This window comes from Rousettus aegyptiacus, unplaced genomic scaffold, assembly GCF_014176215.1.
Source record: "Rousettus aegyptiacus isolate mRouAeg1 unplaced genomic scaffold, mRouAeg1.p scaffold_m13_p_5, whole genome shotgun sequence".
NCBI classification, from domain to species: domain Eukaryota; kingdom Metazoa; phylum Chordata; class Mammalia; order Chiroptera; family Pteropodidae; genus Rousettus; species Rousettus aegyptiacus.
Genome location: NW_023416308.1, coordinates 120,531,699 through 120,541,392, shown reverse-complemented (window position 1 = coordinate 120,541,392; position 9,694 = coordinate 120,531,699). Strand labels below are relative to the sequence as shown.

At 63.2% G+C, this 9,694-nt stretch overlaps 1 pseudogene; it reads left to right on the top strand.

Annotated features, from left to right (window-relative positions):
- Positions 1–1,831: 1,831 nt before the first annotated feature.
- Positions 1,832–1,950, top strand: LOC118603467 (annotated as a pseudogene).
- Positions 1,951–9,694: the final 7,744 nt, after the last annotated feature.

Genomic DNA, 9,694 nt, shown 5'->3' with positions numbered 1-9,694 from the left:
CGCTGAGAACAGGTCGTGGAAGACGCTGGCGCTGAAATGGGACGGGGCGGGATACCGGGGAGGGCTGGGCAGCCTCAGGGCGGGGCGCGGGGCGTCATCAGTCTGGGGGGGGGCGAGGGGGCGGGGCGGGGGGCGTCGTCAGTCTGGGGGGGGGCGCGCGGGGCGCCGTCAGTCTCAGGGAGGCGGGGGGGTCATCGTCAGTTTCGGGGAAGGGCGGGGGGCCGTCGTCAGTCTGGGGGGGGTGGACGGCGGATGAGAAATGCGCAGAAGTACGATTCGCGCGGCGCGGCGCCCCTCCGAGCAGCTTGAGGACCCCGGGACGGAGAGGGCGCCACGCGGGGCGCGAGGCCGGGCGGTGCTCAGGCCGCGAGCACCCCGGGCCGGGGCGCAGCCCTCGGGGGCGCCGCAGAGCACAGGCTCGCCACCCCCCCCTGCGCGGGAAGGGGTGCAAGCAGCAGCGCGTTTCTCGTGGAAAACCAGGCGAGCGGGGCCGAAGCGGGGGGCGGGAAAAGAAGAACAGTGGCCCCCCGAAATCCATTCCCAGGGCACGGATCTTTCGAAAAAGGGTGAGGAATAATGTCTTTACCGCACGACGGAGAAAAAAAAAAATTACGGGGCAGTTTGTCGCCGGAGCACCTTTGCTATGAGAAGGCCAGAGGGGGCTCCGGACAGCGGGGGCGGGGCCAGGAGAAGCGCGGGTCCCCAGGAGACGCAGCGCCCCGCGACCGGCGCCGGGACCGCCGGGAGAAAAAGCGGTGAGGACGCGTGTTTACGGCGCCGACCGCGGCCCAGGAAGGGGGGGTCTCGGCGGCGGGGCCCCCCACGGTCACCGCCCCGGCGCAGCGGGGCGCACGCGGTGGGCCCCGGTTAATTCCAGGCGCGTGTCGCGAAGCCTAAAACGACGATCCCTTTTTCAAAGAAGGTTCTTCCTATTTTTAAAACATGTATTTATTTTTACTATGGTGCCCTCGGTTAGCGAAATCCCGTAAGCTTCGCGTGCACAGTTCGATAGTAAGGCACACATACACCACATAGCGAGTTCGCCACCCGAACAAGATTTAAATAGGAAGGCGACCGTGGAGATAAAATAAATAATAATAATAATAATAATAATAATAAAATGGTCGGTTCTTCCCAAAGGAGGCAGAAAGGGCGAAAACAAATCCCAGATCGGAAAGACACATTCACCTTAAACAAACGCCGCCCGCCAGCAAAGAGAAAGGGGTTGTCGCACCCAGCAAACAGAGCAGGACCCGCCGGGCTGCCGCCCGGGAGAAACCCGACTCCCGCCAGAGACGCGAGCAGCTTGAAAGCGAAGAGACAGGAGAAAACATGCCACCCGGACACGCGTCAGGGGAAGGCTGGAGTCGCTGGGTTCACCCCGGACAAGGCAGACTCGGAGCAGGAGACGGGCAAAGAGCGAGGGCGGGGTGAGAAAGGGGTCGGTTTCCTAAGAAGCAAAATTGGGGTGTCTGACGACAGAGGTTCGAATGATAGACCAGACCATTGGGGAGCAAAAACTGATTTAAAAAAAGTCTCCATTCGTTCATTCACAATTAAAAAAAAAAAAAAAACTCTCAGCAACCTAGGAATAGAAGAGAACTTCCTTAACTTAATAAAAGAAATCTTTAAAAAAAAAAAAAAACAACAACAACAAAAAACAAAACTCTGCCATGCTAACTGGTGAGAGACTGCACGCCTTCCCTTAAGACGGGGTTCAGGCCTGGGGCCCCTCTTCCACAGCTGTGAGTCAGCGTTTTCCTGGAGGGCCTCCCCAGTACAGTAAGGCGAGGAAAGAAATAAACGGCACGCAGATCAAAAATGAAGACGTGTCTACGGCCACGCCGCCCTGAATGTGCCTGATTTCCTCCGATCTCGGAAGCTGAGCAGGGCCGGGCCTGGTTAGCACCTGGATGGGAGACCACCTGGGAATACCGGGTGCCGTAGGTATTGAAAAGAAAAAAGAAAAGAAAATGAAGAAGTAAAACTATCTCCGTTTGCAACACGTGAATGTTTACGTGGAAAATCTCCCCTGAAACTATAGAAAGCTTTTGGAATGAAGAGAGTTGAGGAAGATCTCGGTATAAAGTCAATATGCAAAACTAATTCTATTTCTGTTTACTAGCAACGAACAATTAGACTTCTAAAGGTTCAAGACCTGCTCCGCTTACAACAGCACCCCGAAAAATGAAATATGATATAACGAAGAGTGTGTAGATTCTGTATGCAGAAAACTATGCAGCACCGATGAGAGAAATCAAGACGGAAGTGAATGGAAAGACAGACCACGTTCACGAATCGGACGATTCCATATTGTTAAGACATCAATTCTCCCCAAATCGACCGAAATTGATTCACATATCTGATCGTGTCCCCAGCGGATTTTTTTGGAGGTGTCGATAAGTTGACTCTAAAATTAATACGGAAGCACAAGTAAACCGGCATAATCCACACCATTTAGAAAAAAACGTTGTCAGAGGACTCACACTGCCTGATTTCACTTCATTTTACTATGTCCACTACTTAACCACCGGATTTTACTAACAAGCTGCAGTAATCAAGAGAGTACGTGACTATGAAGGCAAAGACTCGTGGATCAACGGGACAGACTAGAAAGCCCAGGAACAGACCCCCACATAGTCAATGGGGTTTTGGCGAAAAAATGCAAACTCAGTTCAATGAAGAAAGGATGGCGTTTTCAACAAACGATGCTGGATGGATTGTCCGATCTATAGTAAAAAAGGGAAACTTGGCCCACATGTCTCGCACCTTACGCAAAACTAACTCGAAATAAAATTCTAGTCCTTAATGTAAAATATAAAACTATAAAACACGTAGCAGAAAACAGCCGGGAGGAAATCTCTGTGGCCTTAGTTAGGACAGCGTGAGTCTCCAACCTCAGCACTGTTGGCTCTTGCGGCCGTATAATTCTTTGGGGGGCTGCGCACGGTCACATATGTGGCAGTGTTCCCTTCAGTCATGCCGACCGAAAAATGTCTCCGCACACTGCCGAGGATTCCCAGGCGCGAGTGGCCCTTGGCTGAGAGCCACGGGGTTAGCCAAAGAAATCTTTCTTTGGCGTCTCGATATGACATCGAAACATAACCCACACAAGAAAAGGAATTTGATGCATTGGACTTTGTGCGATTTAAAACTTTTCCTCCGTAAAAGGCAATGTTGAGGCATGGAAAAGTCAAACCATAGACTGGGAGAAAATATTTGCGAATCGCATATGAGATGCAGAACTTTTATCCAGAATATGCGAAGACCTCTCAAGACTCAACAGTAAGAAAACAACCCAATTAAGACATCGCGGCTGACGACGGCGCGCGGGCGTGAGGCGGGCACACGGAAAGAGGCTCGGCCCGACGGCCGTTCGGGAGATGCAAATTCAAGCCACAGCGAGGCGGCTACAATTAAGACCAAACAATGAAAATACACAGAAAGAACACACCCCGAATGCCGGGAGGGCGTGCAGGAGTCGGCCGCACACGGCTGGGGGGGCGGGGTGCCGCTGGCGGGGCGGGGGTAGGCCTTCCTCGGTCCCAGGGTGGGGGTGAAGGGGGGCACGGGACAGAGATGGCAGAGGTGGCCTCGTGGTAGCAGACTCCCTCCCCGAGCCCAGGGCTCCCCGAGCCCATCGGCATGCCCTAATGGCCACGAGGCCAAGCCCACGTGGGGTGCGCGCCTGTGTGCCTGTGCGTATGTGTACGTGTGTGTACGTGTGCCTATGAGTGGGACTGTTGGGGTGTGTGTGTGTGTGTGTGTGTGTGTGTGTGGGAGGGAGGGCGGGCTCAGGCTGCCTGAGCTTTCCTGAGCAAAGGCCCTGAGGCTGGGGAGAGGAGGCCGGGAGGGCTGGGCTGGGCGGAGGCCGCTGCGAGCCTTCAGGTGAAGTGAGGCAGAAAGAGGAATCCACCCCCGGGGGCGGCTGCGCCCATGCCCAGAACAGGTCGGACCTGAACAGCACTGCCCCCGCCGCCCTGGGGGGCAGGGAGGGAAGCTGGGGGGGGGGGTGCCCAGGCCTGGCTGAGCCTGTGGTCCCCCTGGGGTCCCACACCGCACAGGAGCCCACTCTTGGTCGGAATGTTCTCCATTCTACGGGGTCCAGTCCCTGCCTCTAGGAAGCCCTCCCAGGCCACCAACCCACCCACCCCACAGGCTCTGGGCTGCCCCCTTAGCCGCCCCCAAAGCCTGTCCCTCCCGCCCCAGCTGCACGCACCCTCCGGCCCTCACCCCACCCCTTACCCACAAGGTGTCCAAGAGGAGGGGTCCCCGAGACCCTCATCAACACCTCCCTTTAAAGTTCCCACAGCTAAGGGGTGAGGGCCAGGGGGACGCCTCTCGGCCCCCGCCCCGGGCCCAGCTCCACGCGGGAGTCAGGCCCTGCGCGGCCCTTCCCGCCGCCCCTCCCGCCGCCCCTCCGAGCCGCCTGACCTCCGGCAATCGGTCTGATTTCTCTTTCTCTTGTTGTTTAAAATTGGTGCATCTGTTAATTTTGATGATACGGCCTCATTCCAAGTCCGCCTCTGCTGGACACAGGGGCCCAGAGAGAGGGGTTGGAGCACAGGCCAGTGCCCAGCGGCCGAGGGGCGCCCACGTCCCCCGACATGCGCACACTTGCTGCTGCCCCGTCTCCCCAGGGGGCCCCGGTGGCCACGCCGGAAGCGGACGCAGGGTGACAAGCCGCCCGGTGCTGCCCCTGGGAAGGGGCACTGGACACAGGAGAGCTGACCCGCACCAGGCGCAGGCCCCGGCCATCAGGGAGCGCGGGCGAGGCCAGCCTGGACCGCCCTGCCGGTGCCGTGCCCGAGACCAGGGCAGGGGCACTTCGAATGGCCATCTGGGTGCAGAGTAGACAAATGTGCACACGTGTAAGACTCATGGGCACACACCGGATTCACACATGACAGGCGGACTGCACCCCAGTTAAATGATGGTGCTGCTGGTCCCGTGTCCCCAGACCTGCAGACCCGCGGGGAGAGGGGCCCAGGCTGGGCATGGGGCGGCCCGCGGGCCTCTGGGGCAGCCCGGCCCCCCAACTCATCCCTGGGTGGGGAGCCTGGGAGCTGTCGGGGTGGCGCGTCGTGGGTCTGAGGCTCCAAGGCGAGTCCCCAAAGCTTGTACCCAGCCGCACTTGCCCTCCGGTCCCCATCTGACCCCTGAGGCAGCCAGGCGAGGGCAGCATGTGCCACTGGAAGGCAGGTAGGGCCAGGTCACCTGCAGCCGGGCAGCCCGGGTGGGGCAGGTCACTTGACACAGGTCTGTGACGGCCCCTGTGCATTCCCGCGGGTGAGTGGGGGGCTCGTCCAGCCCCCCAGGCTTTCCCTGCAGCCTCCTCTCCCGCCTGCCCGCTCGCTGGGGCCACACAGGCCCTGTCACTCCTTGGTCCCCAGGCGAGGTGGTCCAGGTCACAACTCCGAGCCCGAAGGCACTGGACACCCACTGCCCTTCCCGCCCCTGAAACCGCCGCCAGCTACCGGAGACCCCTGGCCCCCTGGGGTTCCTGCCAGTCCCCAGTGCTCCTGAGCCCTCGGGAGGAGCCAGGCGGGGGCACACCCAGCTGGGCTTCCCACCTCCTGGCCACCCGCCCTGGTGGCGCTGGGCCTCTCTCTCCCGACTCCCCAGAGGCCCTTGCTGGCCCTGCGGCCGGGCTGGGACCGGGGTGGGGCAGGCCTGGAGGCTGACCACAAGGGTCTGGGTTGGAGGGCTCTGCTGAGGTCACCGTGAGACTGTGTTGGCACGAGGACCTCCCTGGCAGACGGGGAGTGGGTGTCGGGACCCCCGGCGGTGGCCCCGAGAAACCCCCCTGAACCTGAGCCTCCCCGCCCAGCCCTGGAGGTCGTCAGCCCACGGCTACAGGCCAGGTGGGGTTCTCAGGTCAGGGCCGGGGGCAATCGGGGCAGAAGGGGTGACCGCCAAAGGTGGCCGGCCACGGGAAAGGTGTCCCACGGGGTGCCGCCCCCTCCCCCGCCCCGCCAGCAGAGCAGTGACCCCCACCCATCCCCTCGAAGTCTTGCTCGGCCCTGACCAGCCTTGGGGGCTCACTCCTGAGTCTCATCTGCACCCCCAAAAAGTGGGCACAAGACGCAGGATGGACTGAGGGCTGTCGGGCGGTGGTGTGGGCACAGCCACCAGCGGGGGCAGTCAGGGCGGTGAGTTAGGCGGGGCGGGGAGGTGGGGGTGCCTGCTCCCCACACTAGCCCCCATGCACACTGGGGCCCCTCAGTCGCCCACACTCAGCCGCGTGCTCACACCACTCCTGAGAGAACTGCACGGCCCCCCAGCCCTGGCTGCTGGGGTCCCGCCCCGCCCCCAGCGCCCCCCAGCAAGTGACTCCCTAGCCCCCACGCCCCCCCCCCAGCCACACAGAACCAGGAGGACCCCCGGACCCCAGCCTTCCCCTGGGCCCTGCAGAGATCAGTCGGGTGGGGAGACTGTGGGGTCGGGGCGGGGAAGGGTGGTCAGGGAGGAGCGGGGGGGGGGGGTGGCCCTGGGGTGGGTGATGAGGGTGAGCACGGTACAGCCCCCATCTCAAGCGGGCAAGCCGGGCCGGCCTTTGTCTCCTGCAGCCGGTCCCTTCTCAATCCCGCCTGCCAGCCCACAAAAGGCATTCAAATGAGAGACAAATATTTGAGCTGGGAGCCCGAGGCCCTGCCCAGCCTCTCCCAGCCTCTCCGGCTGCCCTGCTGCTCGCTCCCAGGCCCTCATTTGGTTGCTAATTGGATTTCGTTTAGAGATTTGCATGCTTATCACTGCCTGGGATGGCCAGCCCACCGGGGGCCTGGACCCTGGACGGAGCCCCAGGGCCTGTAGGCAAATGCCAGGTGGGCAGTGGGGAGAAGGACTCAGCCCTGGGTGGCCTCCAGCACCTCCTGGCTAATGTCAGGACAGGTCCCCTGAGCTGCGGGCAGCTCACCACCCTGGTCCCTGGCCGTGCTGCGGGAGGCCTGGCCTGGACCCCACACAGAGCCCTGGGGTACCAGCAGGGAGAAGGAAGTGGCTCCCGCAGACTAGGTTCTGATGCCAACCCCCCCACGACGATGCTCCCAACGCCCCGCCCAGGGGACAGCCTTGTCCTCCTGGGCTGTCAGACGATGTCACAGGTAGTGGATGCACAGGGGCCCCCTGCAGAGGCCTAGAGCCTGTTCTACCTTTGTGTGGACTCACCGGGGTCCCAGGAGGAGAAGCCACTCAGGGACCTAGTCCTCTCTGTCCTGAGCAGTGGCCACCCTCCCGAGCGGCCCGCGGCCTCTCGCTGAGCCGGCTACACCCCCGAGAGGGGCCCGGAGGGGACAGTGCTGAGCCCTGGGACGAGGCTGTCACGGTGGAGGAGGCGAAGGTGGGGTCCTTGGTGGGGGAATGCAGTGCCCCCCCAGCGTACTGGGGTTACTGGGAAGCCCTTTGTTCTGGCCTGTTATGGGTTGAGCTGTGTCCCCCCCAAATTCGAATGGTGGAGCCCAAACCCCGAGGACTTCAGAAGGTGACCTTGTGTGGAAACCGTCCTTACAGAGGCGAGCGAGTTACAGCGAGCCACACAGGGTGGGCCCTCGCCCCTGTGACTGGTGCCCTCACAGGAGGAGAAATTAGGACAGAGACGCTCAGAGAAGACGGCCCCCTCCAGATGGGGCGACGGGCTCCCGCGTCTGAGCCGCCCACCTGGTCCGCCGGTCCGCCGGGCTGACCGGTAGCCCCCGCTCGAGGGCCCGGCTCTCGCCGTGACCGCCCGGCTCTCGCCGCGACCGGCCCGGCCCGCCCCTGGATGCGTCGGCTCTGAGTCTGGTTTCCCTGCTCATGGCAGACGGGCACTGGCTCAGATCTCCCGCCGATTCTGTCCCGCATGGCATGCCGTGGGCCGGGTGAGCTGAGCAGGTAGCACCCCGATTCCCCCTCCGTTTGGTGTGGGGGCCGCTCTGGGGGTGCTGGCAGAGTCACCGCCCCCTCAGGAGGCCCCTCCGTGCCTCCGGGAGGCTGGAGGCTCAGAACTCTGGTGACAAAGGCCTATTTCAGCGTGTAAGGGGGTGCTGGGGTCCCGGCCTCAGCAGGGGGCACCGCCGGGGGCGAGGCTGGCTGGGCCCAGGGCAGTTCCCTGTGGCATTCAGGGCCCCCCGGCTGACAGATTTGCCCCATTAATCACAGCCAGCAGCTGGGGGCAGGGGCGGGGCTGGCGTGGGCGCCAGGCAGGAGTTTGTGGGGGGCCGGGGAGATGGGCAGGGGTCAGGACCTGGCTTACAGCCCCTCCCCCACTCCCTTTCCTTCCCCTTTTGCTCCAGCCCTGGCCAAGCAGTAGCCCGAGAAGGGGGCAGAGCGCTTGGCCCCCGCCCAGCCGCCAGGCCCCCCGGGTCCCCCAGACTCCCGCCCTCCCTCCTTATCACATGCACCCCCCACGCCCCACCCACGCGCAGGCCGGGCCTCCCACGACCTGAGCCAGGGTCCTATCTCCTCTCTCAGCCACTCACTGCTGACGAGACCGACTGTTCCCCCCAGAGAAACAGCAGTGACAGGCCCCTCCGGTGACAGGCCCCTCCGGGCAGGTGTGGGGGCCCAAGGGGGGCATGAAGGAGGGCGTGATGGAGTCTCACCTGAGGACTGCAGGCCGGCCAATGAGCCTCCCTGGGCCTGAATGTGGGGGCTACACCCCTCAGAGGGGGTTGGATTCTATGGGGGACCTGTCCCCCATGATCCCCTCAGAGCTCAGGACTGACTCACAGCCCACAGGCTCAGGATGGCCGCATCCAGCGGTCACCTGGGAGTAAAGACCGAGGCTGTGGCCACACACGTCACCCACCCACACTGGTACAGCCCCCCACCACGGAAAGCCCCCCGACCTTTACTCCTGGGGGACCCCTTCCCCTCACGCCCCGGCAGGAGGGTTCTGCCCACCCCCTCCTGCCCTCCCCACTCCCTGTCAGCAGTGTGGCCAGCCCCCTCCCCGGGCCCATCCCATGGGGGTTCAGGACACCCGGGGAGGCGCAGGGCAGGACAGGGCCGGGAAGGGGCGTGTGGTCCAGGGCCTGCCGCCTGCCGGCCCCGGGGGACCGGCCCGCCGTGTGGCCTTCCCCCCGCCGAGCCCTCTAGGCCACACACGACTGCTCCCCCACTTTACAGCGAGGACACAAGGGTGGGGGTCACTGAGCAGGAGTCTTCGGGGCCCCTCCCCAGCCCGGAGGGCCCCTCTCCACACACACACACACACACACACACTGCAGCAGGGGTGGAGGCAGGTCCCCAGGTCCGGCCCCAGCCGAGGGGCTCTGCGGCCTCTGGACAGCGCTGGCCGCCCACAGCCCCCACGGGCCTGCGCGCCCCCCGTGGCTGAGTGGGGCTCGCTCGCCTCTGTCCCTTCGGTGGGCAGGGATCAGGCGCTCGCTGTCTCTGCAGATAGTGCTTCCGCCCGGCTCTGGCTCTGGGGACAGGACCAGGCCCGGCCCATGGGTGGGGGCGATGGGCAGACACACCGGCCCAGCACTGCGTGGGCCCCGCACGGTTGAAGGCCGTCTGGAAATTCTTACTTTTACCTTCGACCGCGCGGACCCTGCTGAGGGAGGCCAGCGGGGCCCAGAGCATGGAGCGGGCCAGGGCGCCCTCGGCCTCACGCCGAGGCCGCGTTTGCGGAGACCCGGACCGGCCGGCGACGCAGAAGCACCTGACGTGTGGGGACGCCCCCGAGCCCGCCGCGGCCACCCCCTTAGGCGAA